Here is a 14,471-nt window from a genome sequence, read left to right as displayed (position 1 = left end):
CTAGTGACTGCATGTACATTTTTTTAGGAAGGAATTCTCCATCTCGCATGCGACTTGTAATGACTCAGCATAAGGCTGAATAGCTTTGTTTGTCCCCAACTCAGGTTGTACTGAACCATCCGTGTAAATAATGTAATTATACTGATCCAGAGGCATTAGATTTAGGTGGATTTCTGACACCAGAAACATACAGGTACTGTGTAGTGACACAAGCTCCTCCATTTTTTGAAAAAGAGAACACAGTTGTGGAAAAATGCTATTTGTTATCAGTTGAGCATTGTTTATTCATTTTGCAGGGAAAAGAGGTAGGGTTTGAAAAATCATAAGCATAGCATCATGTGCTAAAACAATCACAGAATCTTTGCATACAAGGTATAAACATGCACCCAGGAACACAGAGCACTGGGCACTGGGCCAGCAGCAGGGTTCTCTTCAGCTCCCTGGTAAGTTGTATCAGATCATCTTTTTATTTATTAATCATCGATTTCTTAGGTGCCACGTGTAGCTCTCAGGTCACCAGGTAGTGTTCAATGCTTTCTTGAACCTTTAAAGATAAAATAACATTTATCACAGGGAGAAAAGATCAGAAGAAACATTCATACAAAGTACAGAGAAAATGAGCTATTAGAGAAAGCTGTGGGGCAATCACAGCTCATAGAATGTCGGGCCATATTATCAAGCAAGGGTGATACATTATTGCCGCTTTTATCGGCAGGAAACTGCTGCTAAAGCGGCGATAATGGGCTTGATAATATGCCTTTGTGAATTCCCATAGAAGCCCAGGTTAACACCAGAACCTGGGCTTCTATGGGAATTCACAGGGGCATATTATCAAGCCCAATATCGCTGCTATAGCGGCAGTTTCCTGCCAATAAAAGCGGCAATAATGTATCGCCCTTACTTGATAATATGGCCCTTCATCTCTTCGAAATAAATTCACAAAACCTTAGGAAATAACTCATTTTTTCCTTTTAGTAATTCAGAAAGCTTGTTAGGAGCACATCTGAAGAAGTAAACAATTCCTAGAGAACCAAGGACACTCAAATGTTTTTCTCTTTGCAGAATTGCAATAGATGTATATTTCTGCAGGTGAAAGGCGACACAAAATGTGATTGTATACTCACACTTCTTTCTTTTTTGTGTGAAGCGAGGAACACATTTTCTCAGAAACCCTTACTATTTTGTCCTTTTCAGTTGCATTCTTGGAAAGCACTGCAGTGCTTTTCATGGGAAAACCTTTTTCTTTCATAATGTGAAACTATATGAAAACAGGTATGTGTGTGTTTACCTGTTTCGGTTTGACCTGAAAACTGCTTTCCCTGTCTTTCTAGCATCTTGTTTCTAAAAAATATCATACAAAAACACATACATACGAAGGAGAGCCCAATCAAAATTATTTTACAATTGGGTTGTTGAAATGTCACTCATTTGGTGTTCCCGCCTACCCCATCAGGAGGTTTAGATCAACAGACCAGCCCACTACAACCATTAGATGCTTTCACTTTGAATGAATGAATGAATTCAGATTTCTAAAGCGCGGGTAGCTGCCCTGAGGCGTCCAAGCGCTAAGCATATCAGTGAGGTTCGAGTTAGGAAGAAGGCAGATTCAGCTCCATAGTTATGTGGTAAACAGGAGCGTTTTCAGCTGTTTGCGGAAGGAGAGAATGTCGGGGTTTGATCTGAGATGCTGAGGCAAGGCGTTCCACTTTGACAGGACAGGAGAGGAAACAGCCCTGATCCAATTTCTAAATTGGTTAAACACCCAAGATATGAGCCTCCGCTTCACCTGGAAATATCATCACACAAGCGCAGTTTATCTTGATCTGGACATCGAGACAGTTGGAGGGGGTTTTCGAACCAGTGTGCATCAAAAGCCCACAGATAGAAATTCACTGCTATCGTATCGGTCATACCATCCAAGAGCATTAAGGGACAATCTCCCTGTGGGACAATTCCTTAGATACAGGCGAAACTGCTCATCAACTGAATTGTACAAGGAACAAGCAAAAGTTCTGAGTTCGAAACTGGAAGCCCGTGATTATCCTCGGACAGTTGTCAAACATGCTCAAAAGAGAGCCCTTAATACACCTAGAGCTGTCTTATTAGAGACACGAACCAAGGAGAAGTCAGACTGTCTACCTGTAGTCATGACTTATGACCCAATGGCTACAAAGATCCGCCAGTCTATCAGGAAACCTTGGACCCTACTTTCAACAGCTGATTTCAAGATGCCCCCCCCTCGTTTCGCCTTCCGAAGAGCAAGTAACTTGAAAGATAAACTGGTTCACACCAGACATATCGGTCGACCAGAAGCGGAGAATACCACCATCCCAAAAGGACATTTCCCATGTGGAAGTTGCTCAGTGTGTCCATTGACAAGCAAAACAACACTGTGACTCTTCGATCTGGAAAAACTTGGTCATTGAACCATTTCAACAACTGTAACACTACTAACGTGGTGTATAGACTAAAATGCGAATGTGGTTTAGAGTACATCGGACTCACCACACGGAAAATCAAACTCCGCATCCAAGAGCACGTTAGCACAATAAGGATTGGAAAACTGACTACTAAATTAGTGCAACATTGCCACCGTAACAAACACACTTTCACGTGGGTAGTGTTAGAGAAGGCGACGGGTGACGTACAGTCTGTGGAGAGACGCTTGATCACTAGGGAGGCACGTTGGATCTATCAAGAGCAAAGTGAACAGAAAGGCCTGAACGAACTCCTAGAGTGGAATAAGCTGCGTTGACCGATTCCAGTGGCTGTTTCTGTGCTCAGTATACTACTGTCCCTCTATACTTGGTACCTCTTCTGATAGCTTAGTTATTGAAGGTACACACAATACTATGAAATCGACAGACTTGTACTCAATTTAAATACATGATGGAGATTCTAATTACATCCTCTCTCTATAGATTGAGTCTTTTTGTACCTTGGTAATAACCTAGCAGAAGTCAGTTGTAGATTGAGCGTTAAGTCTTCTTGTACCTAATAGAAGTCAACCCTATGTCTCAGGGACCCATATGACTAACAACCTATGAATTTGATTAACAGTAATAGAATGCACCATCACCCTGACATTCTATAAACATCACAGAAGATTAAAGTCCAGGATTAGAATTGTGAGCAAGAGAGTGTTATTTCAGCCTCATACTTTATAAATATGGCTGCCGCTGGATTTGAGTATTACTACACACTGTTACAAATTGGGCGTCTCGTTATCAACACCTTCAATAAGCAATAAGCTTTAGCCGTTTACAGAAGTAGTAGTAGTAATACCATGTATATTTAATGGTTTAAATTGCACATACAATTACAAATGCTGTTAGAGCCGTAAATGTGCGGGATTGCTAGATAATCCGTTCTTTAACCTGCTCTTACACGGGTGCGTTTTTTCATCTGTTTTTTCATCTGGTTACCCGTCAGGATTGCACAAATCATGCTAATCTACACGTATCCTGGCGTTGGCTGGGGGTCCGTTTAATAATGGCCGCCCCAGTTCCCTTCACTGTAGGAACCGGCATCTAGCTACACGAGAGTCACCTGACCGCGCTATCCTATCAGCGGCCGGGATCCGCGGGAGTCAGCTGACACCGCGGACCAATCAGAGCATCCGAATACCGGCACTTCTGCCGGTAAAATAAAAGGGTTGCACTCGGGCGGCGTTCGAGTGTTGAGAGGACGCCGACCCTTACTCGCCAACTGGTAATATTCTATTCTCTTTGCCCCATGTCAGCATACTTGTATAAGGTAAGGGGCGATCTGGGACTGAAGTATCCTAATTTCTTTCTGGTCCTTCATTTTTTAGTTACTTCTCTATGGGGAGATAGGACCACGCTCACCAATGGGAGCTGAAGTCCTCCGTCCTGGTATGAGAGGCATAACTGCTTGAAGGGTAATTATGAAATTTACCCATACAGCGTGGTTGTTTGATAACACATAGAATTTGATGTGCAAAAAATGGGGGGGAACACCAGGTGACCTCATATATGTTTGTTTACATTACAGCATTCGAGAATCAGTGTCTCTTGCAGTGGCATTAAAAATAAGTTGCCCTGAAGAAATTGCCTGATAAACACCAAAGCAATGAAACATGTCGGCTGTAAGTAGGGTGTGAATCGATAGGGAGTATCCACCCCCTCCTTTTTTATTGTTTGTGTGTCCACTGTTTACAACAAAGATAGGAACAAAAGTAAAGTTGATAGTCCTAGTTGCACAGTGCCTTATATGTTAAATGTTTAATGTCGTTAGTTTTGTTACATATAAGTTGTGTTCACTGCACCATCCACTGTCTTTTTATTTTATTTTTTTGGGGTCTGAGACACGTTTACGTTTTAGCTTGATGGCACCAATGATGAGAACAGGGCCAACCTGGTGAGTACCAGCCAGGGGTCCCATTGGTGGTTTGCCCGTGAGGTGCCATCTCGCTTTCCTCACATTTTTTGTCTGTGCTGTCTTATATGTTTAGATCACAGAGGTTGTTGTTTTAAAGAGGCAATAGACTGAAACATAGGTTGATCCTTACACTGAAAGGATACCTTCGGGCGACGAATGTCTACCGCTACTGTTTACAGACTTATAATTACATATTGCCACAAGAGCTAGGACTTTTTGTTGATAAGCTTACTGAGTGAAGGGCATCCTAGTCTCTTCTGTCTTTCCCTCTTGACTCCCATTTTTGTGTAGTTCCACTTTGAGTGCCTATGTTTTGCCTTTGCATATGTGCACATACAACTAGAAAATAGTGTCCCAAGAATCAAACTTAGACACTTTTGGGCCTAAGTCACATAGGTAAACTTAAACTTTTGTACAAGTTTACTATTGTTTCCTACTCACAAAGGTTTTGTACAAGTATGTTTATGACTGCGGAACCTCTGCACATAAAAATGATAGGACAGTCCTACTTTTTTATGTGTGGAGGTTCCACAGTCCTAAATATACCATTTGTAAAATATCTTTATGAATAGCAAACAGCAGAAATGTGTTTACCTTTGTGAATCAGATAGAACCACTTTACCCAATGACTGATAGTCCCTATGTATGATACACTTTAATCAATTATTTCTATAACTCTCAGACATTTATTATAAATAGCAATGTTGTGAGTTTGCTGATTCAGGAAACATGCTCCCCTTTTCATTTTTTGTATTCAAGTAATTTTTATTGAGAAAACACAAGAATAAAGGAAAATACATACATGAAATAAAGGAAGATAAGAAAGAAAAGAAACTAAATACAATAATAATCGAACTGAATCAAATATTACAGACATCTTGATCATTGCATAAGTGCGAGCATGCTCAAGTGCCTATTGATTGCAGCCAACAGCATTCACCGTATATAAATACCATGAGTGACCATATAAATAAGCAGTGTGGTGTCATACAAACGGATCAGATAAACATTATAGCCTATACCTTCATATTGATGGGAGTACAGAGTAGTTACAAATATTACACAATATGTTAAATTCATGGATGATCGAATGAGAATGATGAGGCATCTAGGGATTTCCAGAGTTTCCGGTGAGACTTGCGCCATGGAGAGGTATGTAGCGCCGGATTGTCTGCACCTCCTAGGAAGGACAGCCACTCTTGCCAAATTCTAAAGGACATATCTTTAGCATTTTTTCATTTGCACAATATAACCTTACATGCTAGGGTGAGCAAGAGGTTCATCAAGTGTCGATTGTTAGCATTGACCAGTGCTGGATCCAGGGCGCCTAATAAGATATATGAAAATTCCCCGGGAGGAGTGATGTTGAAAATGTGACCTATACATTCGTAAACTTTAACCCAATATGACTGTAAGGAGGGGCAGGTGAAGAGCATGTGAGCGAGATTACCAACAGCTGAGTTACAGTTCCAGCATGTTGGGCTTCAGTTTAAAAAGTTTTTCTGGAGTCCAGTATGAGCTATTGAGTAGCATGAACTTAGTTTGTGATAGAATAGGGGGTATTTTATTCGAGAAAGCTGTGCTATATATTTTATTCCATTCAAATGAGATATTAGTAGAGTTAGGTTTGGATTCCCATTTGGTTTCATTACGTTTATGCATCTTCTTTGGATTAGGCAAAAGGAGTTTGTATATTCTGGAGACGGTGTGACCTGCCTTCAGTATTAGTGATAATTGAGAGGCTAATGATGGCTCATGGGGTTTGATAGAGCGTGTTGAGAGGAGAGCTTTCAAGAAGTCATAAAAATCCATAGGGGTTAAGTTGTAATGGGTCTGAAGGGCAGAGAAAGTTAGCGAGTGGGGCCCTGCATAAAGGTTTTTTACTAGGTTTATTCCTTTATGAGACCAGAGCTCCCAGTAGAGTATGCTACCTTCAATCCTTAGAAAGGGATTTTGCCATAAAGAGGTTAATATTAGACTTATTTACTTTTAGTTTATAAAGGTGATCTAATCGTAAGAGAGCTCTTTTGGTATTGAGGAGAACATATAATGAGTGAGGAAGGTGGGGGAGGTCCATAGTGAGGAGGGCCGATAAGGGCATATTATCAATGAGTGATTTTTCTATGTCCAGCCAAACTGGAGTATAGTCGGAAGGTATGGTCAACCAGTTAGCACCTTGCTTACAAAGGAATGCCGTTTGATAATTCCTGAAGTTAGGGAGACCCAGACCGCCTTTTTCTTTGGATAGCTGTAGCTTATTCAGTGATAATCTGTGTTTCTTAACCTGCCATAGGAATGTGTTGAAGAATTTATAAATCTTGTTCAGGAAATCATCGGAGAGATTCATTGGTAGCATGCAAGCTAGATAATTGACCAGAGGGGTCACCATAATTTTTAGAGTTTCGGCCCTGCCCCACCATGAGAGATATTAGGGGACCACCCTTCCCGCTATTTGGATATCTTTTTGTAGACTAAGTTTTCATTAGTATGAAGGGTAGCAATCAGGTCTTTATCAAAGTCAAAGCATAGATATTTAAAACATTTAGGTTGCCATGATAGGCCGGAGTCACCCATAATCGCTTTGCTGCCCAGGTTATTCAAGAGTTTTACTTCAGTTTTATCTTTGTTTAGCTTGTATCCAGACACCCTAGAGAAGCTGTCTATTGAGGACATGAGAGCTGGGATCGCCTTATCCGCTTCTTCAAAAACCACTAAAACATCATCCGCATAGGCGGTAATCTTGACTGTACAGTCGTTAAGTGGACCCCTGTGATGCGATCATTGTTTTTAATGTGGTACAAGAAGGGTTCAATGGCAAGTAAAAATAATGAGAGAGAGAGGGGGCAGCCTTGTCTGGTTCCTTGATGTAACTGGAAGGCATGCAAAATTGAGCCTCCCGCGCGGACCCTAGCCGAGGGGCAGAAATACAGGGACATAACCAACCGAATTAAATTTTTTCCTAGACCAAATTTATTCAGTGCCGCTTCTAGATTTGTCGAATGCCTTTTCGGCATTGAGTGTGATGGCTACAGTAGGTGAGTTAGGGAGTTTAGCCTTTTCCAATACATGGGCTAATATTCTGGTATTATCGCTGGAAAGTATATTTTTCAAGAAACCGACGAAGGGTGGAAAAGTGTAGGTAGAAATGTTTTTAGACGGTTGGCCAGAACCATTGTGTAAAGTTTACAATCTAAGTTAATGAGGGAAATCGGTCTGTAATTTTTGGGAAGTGTTGCATCTTTCCAGTCTTTAGGTAACACTGCAATGATAGCTTCGGCCAATGTTCCAGAAACTTTTCCTGCCTCACTGAACTCGCGGAACAGGTGCAAAAGAGGGGAAGTTAAGAATGAGGTGAAACACTTATAGAATTTAGCACTAAACCCATCGGGTCCAGGGGCCTTTCCACATTTGAGAGATTTAATTGAGTTTTCAAATTCCAGGGCAGTTATTGGGCTGTTAAGTTCTGCCTTATCGGAATCAGAAAGGGTTGGGAGGTCACACTCAGTGATATAGTCGTGAATTATAGTATCATCAACTTTTCTGTTTTTGGAGTATAGGGTATTATAAAACTCTTTGAAAATTTCAGCAATCTTATCTGGGTCAGAGTGAACTATGTCATTGTGGTCTTTTATGCTATTGATCGTGTTCTTTTGTACTTTACATTTTAAGTACGCAGCTAAGCTTTCACCTGCCTTATTTGATTTGCAGAGTCTGAATTTCTTTTGTTTATTAATCCATATTCCAGCTCTGTTACCTAATATTTTATTATATTAATATTTTTTGTTCGCTACCTATTCAATGTTGACATAACTCTAGATGCTATGGGCTTACTTTCTAGAATTGAGATCTCTTTTTCTAGCTCTTCAAAGGCCTTATTATATTCTTTATTTATGACAGATCTGATTTTGATAATTTCACCTCTAATTGTGTTTTAGAGCTTCCCAGCGAGTTAGATCAGACATGTCATTCTTTTTATTGTTCAGTACCTAGTCCTGGATTGCATTTTCTATGGTTTTCCTATGTTGTTCTTTTTCTAACACCTCATCGTTCAATCTCCAAAAGGACTGACAAATTGTCTGTTTTATGTTACATATAGATAGGGAGATACAGGAGTGGTCTGATACGACCCTGGGTACTATTGACGTATCTATGATTCTAGCAGGGGCATTGCTGGTGATATATAGGTATTCGATACATGAGTAGGAATTGTGGGGAGGTGAGTAAAATGAGTATTCCCTACCCGTGGGGTTTTGTAATCCTCAAGAGCCCAGAAGATTGAAGCGGGCACAGAGGTTAGTAAAGGTTTTATAGAACTTGTTGCTACGGTAAGCACACCGTGAGTCTCTGTCTATCGTTGGGTCTAAAGGTAGGTCAAAATCCCCTGCCAGGACATGCATAGCCGAATCTGGGATAGTTTCAATCTGTTTAGATAGGTCGTTCCAAAATTCTAGTTCAGTGGTATTAGGTGTATAGACATTTGTAATAAAGAACTCTGTGTTGTCTTTAATCAATTTAGACGTCACCCACCTCCCACTAGCATCAGCCGTTTATGCTCCTATGTTGATATTAGATTTTTTCGATAATAGTGTCAGAAGGCCGTTCTTCTTCCCCACTGCTTCAGAACCAACAACTTCAGTGTAAAATCTATTTTTAAGTGTATTGATTTGTTTGGTATCAATCTTTGTTTCTTGTAAAAGGACAACATCCCCTTTCTGTCTCTGGAGGTAATACAAAATCTTCCTCCTTTTAACCGGATGGTTAAGTCCTTTGACGTTAAGCGAAAGTATTTTTAGGTTATTCAGCGTTGGAATCCCCGTAGGGGCTTTGGGTGTGGTATGTGACAACATAAATATCTCACAAGTATGATTTTTCTAAGCCAAAACCACCGCTGTTAGTAAAGCATCGAAACCTTTGTCCCATGTGATTCATCAGAGTACACTGATTGTGTGAATAGAGGGTATATGACAGTTAGGTGTCTGCAAAACATTTAGTGTGAACACTAATTGAGATCCCCCGCAGCTTCTGAGCGAATTATGGTGGATGGGTTGTAGGTAGTGTAAGCTGATAATGAGGTCGTACCCTAATATGGGAAGTACAGCAAAGTAAGATACTGAAGCCGGATAAAGAATCCTCTTACTATTCTTATAGTATGACATATCGCCTGAGGGTCGCCTATGCAAGGCAGACTTGCACATCTGAATCAAAGAGACAAGGTATACTACACATTGGATCACAATGACTTGCGGATATGTGCTGGAATACCCCATCAAGTTGACACAGGGGGTTACAAGTAGAATTTGAAAATTGGCACTTGAGCAAAGGAAATAATAACATACATGAAAAAGCAAACACAATGTACTAACAATACATAAAAATATCCAACCCCAAATCAAACCCACACCCCTCCCACCCTCCCACCCCAACCCTCCCATCCCACCCAGAAGAAAACTAGTAGACATGGTGAAAAGGGGAAAATAGTTCCCCTCCCATGGCAAGTAACAGACCTGTGCTAAGCTATTGAAATCAATTCCGACTCTCAGAACAGTGGGCGCTAAATGTATAATTGGAATTAACTACATGCCAGGCAGTCAGTGGCGTGGCCTAGAGCCGGTGCTGAAGGTGCCTAGTGTGATACCGCTATTTCTCTGACTGCTGAACTTGTCTACTGTTAGTCTAATAGTAACAATTGTAGAGTTAGAAACAGGTAAATGTTGTCGAGGCTACGATTAACTGAGCTCTAGATATGAGCTAACAATGGGTTAACAGCGAGCTAATGCTGGGGTGATAATCACATACAAGTGGAGGCCCACCTATTCATCTATATGTAAGAAGATAGTAAGTAGTAGTGCCCAAACGACAGATTAAACAAGTTTACACTGACTCAAGTGGTCGAGACCTTTCAAGTAAAGAGTCTAGATGAAACTCTAGTAAGTCATTTCAGGTAGTTTGATACTGCTACAGCCAACCAAAATTATGAATGTAATACAGAGCAATCAACCACAAATGTGTGTTGAGATATTTAGAAGGATACTCAGGTGCCTGCGGTGGAGGGACCAGGTGTTGTTGTGTCCATAGAAAGTTCATCCGGACCATCAAGGAATCTTTTGAGCCTTTGGGGATCCATAAAAACTTGGGGAACCCCTTGGATGACCACACGGAACCTTGCTGGGCCTGCAAAACCAAATTGGTAATTTATGGAGCGCAATCTGGGTCGAAGAGCAAGAAAGCCTTTCCTAATGTCCACCGTCTCTTTGCTATAATCCTGAGAAATATAGATTTTGCTGGATTTCCATAGAATATGATTGTTCTTGCGCATGAAGGCCAAGATCTGCTCAACATGCTGGTAACATAAGGGCTTGCATACGATTGGCCTTGGGCCCTTTTGGTTTGGGTTAATTCTGGAGGGAACCCTGTGGGCTCGATCAAATTCAAGCGGGTGGCGGAAGGTCAGGTTAGTTGCTTGTGTGAACCACGATTCCAGGAAGGAGATGCAAGTATCAAAAGCATCCTCCGAACCCTCTGGTATTCCGAAAATGCGTAGGTTCTCTCTCCGATTTTTGTCTTCAAGCTCAGATAATCTCCTAGAAAGGGAATCCATTGTGGTTGATACGTTTTTGAGGGATTTGCATACTTTTGTCTCTTCATCTTCTAAGTGGCTTATTCTGTTCTCTGTTTTGGACAGTCTGGTATTGGTGTCTCTAATGTCCTGTCTGATTGCAGAAATTTCTTCTTTTGTTGATTTCGCCAGATCATGCACCTCTGCTAACTTGTTCAGAATAGTGTCCATAGTGGTGTTTAAGTCCCTTTTACCTTATCTGGGTGAAGCGGGGTTAGGCGGGTTGGCCTTAAGCCTCTTTAGATTTTTAGAATCCTTTTTTCCCATGCTGGACAGTTTGTAAGCTACTTTTGCGAATGCGAGCAATGTGCCCTCGGGAGACAGTTCGCGTTAGGATCTGAAGGTAAGATGAGTAGATGGGATGGCGTGCAGCAAGGCCTTGTCACCAAATCACCGACAGAATAGTGGTAAGTAGAGAGTACAGACCAAGCACTATGGTAGTAGAGAGTCCAGTCTCAACACCATATTTATTGAAATAACTGGCAGAGAGTTGACAAAGAGGCGGCAGAGAGTTGACAGGCAGCCTAATCTAGAAGATCAGGATACCTATTTGAGTCTCTTCTGTAAGCAACCATCAAGTATCCATTAGGCATCCATTTATTCATCCATGTAGTCCAGTTAAGCATCCATTAAGCATACATTTTCTTTAGGCATCCATTTTGGGGTCAGGCGAGGCGGGGACAAGCATGGGCAGTCCCAGGTTGCAGCCATTTTAAAGTCAGGCAGCAAGGTAATGGAGGCAAAACACTGCACTGACTGAACATTAATGTCTACCCAGAGTGGTGCAGCTGAACATAAATGACCACCAATGACCACAGTGCTGGCAATAAGACATCAAAGGGTAAAGCAAACTAGCTGAACATATGACATCATAAGTGCTGTTAGCCTGATTCAGCCACATTCAGCTACATTAGACCTGTGAAAAGTTGAGTTGCTGCAATGCCTCAGTGTCTCTCAGGCTCCATAACGCAGTGCCTATCTGGTAAAACCATCCACGCAAAAGGGAAAATCGAGGGAGCAGCTTGGCGTGAATTTCTATATTGCCCCAGGAGCGCCCGCCATTTTATATCACCTCGCGCATTACCTTTCATTACCTTTCAGGGACATTGCATATTGATCGCGCTCATTAGAAAAAATAAATCATAATATCTGACTGTGGAAAAAGCAAGATCACATCGCCCACATTAAATTGTAATAGTCATTAGCTATGCGGTGATTAGCGCCGTGATCTCTGGTTTTCATCTTATACACCGCGACAATGCGCTGCGGTGGCACACTCACTGCGTGTAAAGATCTCCGGAGGCCTGAAGAGCTTCAGGTCCTCCGCTGCTTAATCACTCTTTGCCAAGAGCTCCAGGCCTTTTCGCATTATCTCGGTGGCATGCGGGCTCTCTCATATGAAAAACTCCGTGGGCAGGCTCCGACAGGGACGGGGAGATCTGGCCTGGATCGCGTTGTTGCTCGTTGCCTGACGTCTAGCACTGTATTAAAACATGAAAGGAGCTCTGCTAGAATGTTTCTGAGGAAAAGAAGCGTTTGCACCTTCATATTAACCCCAAAAGACACTATGTGAAGACACCAAAAGACACTATGTGAAGCTGTGCCATGAGAGGAGGTAAGGGCTTACGCCGCCATCTTCTCCGGCGTCCAAACCATGCCCTCATGCTCCCCTTTTCTTAATACAGTTTTACGTAACAGTGAATGGAAGTTCCTATATACATGCTAGGGTGTAATCACTTATTTTGATAACAATCAAGAAAAGTTTTGAAATGTGAAATGTGGCATCATTATAAACTGGCTTTTGCAAATATTAATACTATGGAAAACAGGAATAGAGTATTACAATAGCGTGTATGCAAATTATATGTTAAAGCTTGGTGCTGGTGATTTGAAGCAGCTGCATCTCACTTGACCGGGACCTCTTTTAACAAGTGGAACTGCAGGTTCATGAAAGAATATAAATGCTTTTGAATTTGACTTGAGAAGGAAACCTAGTAACGACTAGTGAAACTGCAGCTTTGTGTAAGAATTTCAATGAGTCCTCTAGAAACCTAACGACTTGTGGAATTGGACCATCATGAAAGAATATCAATGGTTTTGCATTTGTCTAGAGATGGATACCTAGTAATGGCAGCTTCATGTCAGAATTTGAAGGCTCTTGCATCTTAATTGAGGGGAACCTCTAATGCCTTGAAGTACTGCAGCTCTGTGTCAGAATTCAGATGATTTTGTTTCTAACTCAAGAGGGATCTTTAGTGAAGACTTTAGGATGCTAGTTAGTGAACATATGTATATGTGTGTGTTGGGGCATGTGTGTGAATATGTATTTCATCAAATACATTTTTTGTGTTGCTCTACTGACCGTGATATTTTGCTTTTTTCTATTACAGGTCAGTTCTCTTTAAGATAATTGATTGGGATTGTTAGTAGTAGACCTGTCAGCTTAGGGTGGTCTTCCCCCAGACATTTTACCTTTCTCCTCCTATTTTTTTTTATTTTGTATTTGTTGGCCTCAGGACTGCTGACCAGTGCTAAAGTGATCGTGCTCACTGCCTAAAAATTGGTAACATTGGCTTACACCCAATTGATACATTTAATTTACTTATAATTCTCAAGTTAGGTAGTATTACATGTACCCAGGACCTGTAAATGAAATGTTACTAGTGGGCCCGCAGCCCTCATTGCATCTTTCATTCAAATAGCCCTTTCAAACATGCCTCAGGCTTGCCATTAAAGCGTTTGGGTGCAGTTATAAATTGCCATTTCTCCCGGGCAAAATAATCTCTTTGCCAGGCCTAACACTTCCTTTTTAACATAAGTAAGGCATCACTAGCATAGGTCCCACATAGCCTAGATCAGGGGTCTCCAAACCGGTCCTGGAGGGCCGGATCCATGCCAGATTTTTAAAATTACTACATGTATCTCAATGGGGATATCCAAAAAATCTGGCATGGATCCGGCCCTCCAGGACCGGTTTGGAGACCCCTGGCCTAGATGCTTGGTGACATGTATTTAACAAATAAGACATGTACTGTTGAAAGTTTTACAATTTATGGTAGTGAAAATATCTTTAATTGATTTTTGACTTTTCAAAGGTCTACCTCTCCCTTATGATAACATTGGGTTACCTTATTACATTTAATGAGTGATAACTTTCAGCAGGTAGGAAGGTCGAGCTTGGTCTCTCAAGAATTGTAATTTAAAACCCTCTTTAATGGTAAAGTTACATTTTAGGTCACACTTCTGAAAATTCCACTTTTAGAAACTTGGCAATTTCTTGTCTCTACCAGTTGGTCATACAGCCTGTATCATGGGTCACATAACCAAGTGTAGCTGGCAGTAGAACTTTGTGTATTTCTCCCAGGCAGTGAGACACAGGGAGAATACGTGTCGGCAGGATGGACCATCTCTGTCAGAATGAGGGGGAGGAGCTGTCACCAATCACCCATGCACA

The 14,471-nt window shown here is 41.3% G+C and overlaps 1 protein-coding gene across 1 annotated transcript in view; it reads right to left on the bottom strand.

Annotated features, from left to right (window-relative positions):
* Nucleotides 1-273: 273 nt before the first annotated feature.
* Nucleotides 274-14,471, bottom strand: part of LOC147740933 (uncharacterized) — a 330,387-nt gene continuing 316,189 nt past the window's right edge. The window contains exon 11 of the mRNA XM_086936090.1: nucleotides 274-544. The gene's annotated coding sequence lies outside the window, so the exon portion shown is untranslated. The remainder of the gene's footprint in view (nucleotides 545-14,471) is intronic.

The sequence above is a fragment of the Lissotriton vulgaris genome, chromosome 1_1 (assembly GCF_964263255.1).
Source record: "Lissotriton vulgaris chromosome 1_1, aLisVul1.2, whole genome shotgun sequence".
Taxonomy (NCBI): domain Eukaryota; kingdom Metazoa; phylum Chordata; class Amphibia; order Caudata; family Salamandridae; genus Lissotriton; species Lissotriton vulgaris.
Note: the sequence above shows the minus strand (reverse complement) of the source record. Positions and strands in the feature narration are given on the sequence as shown.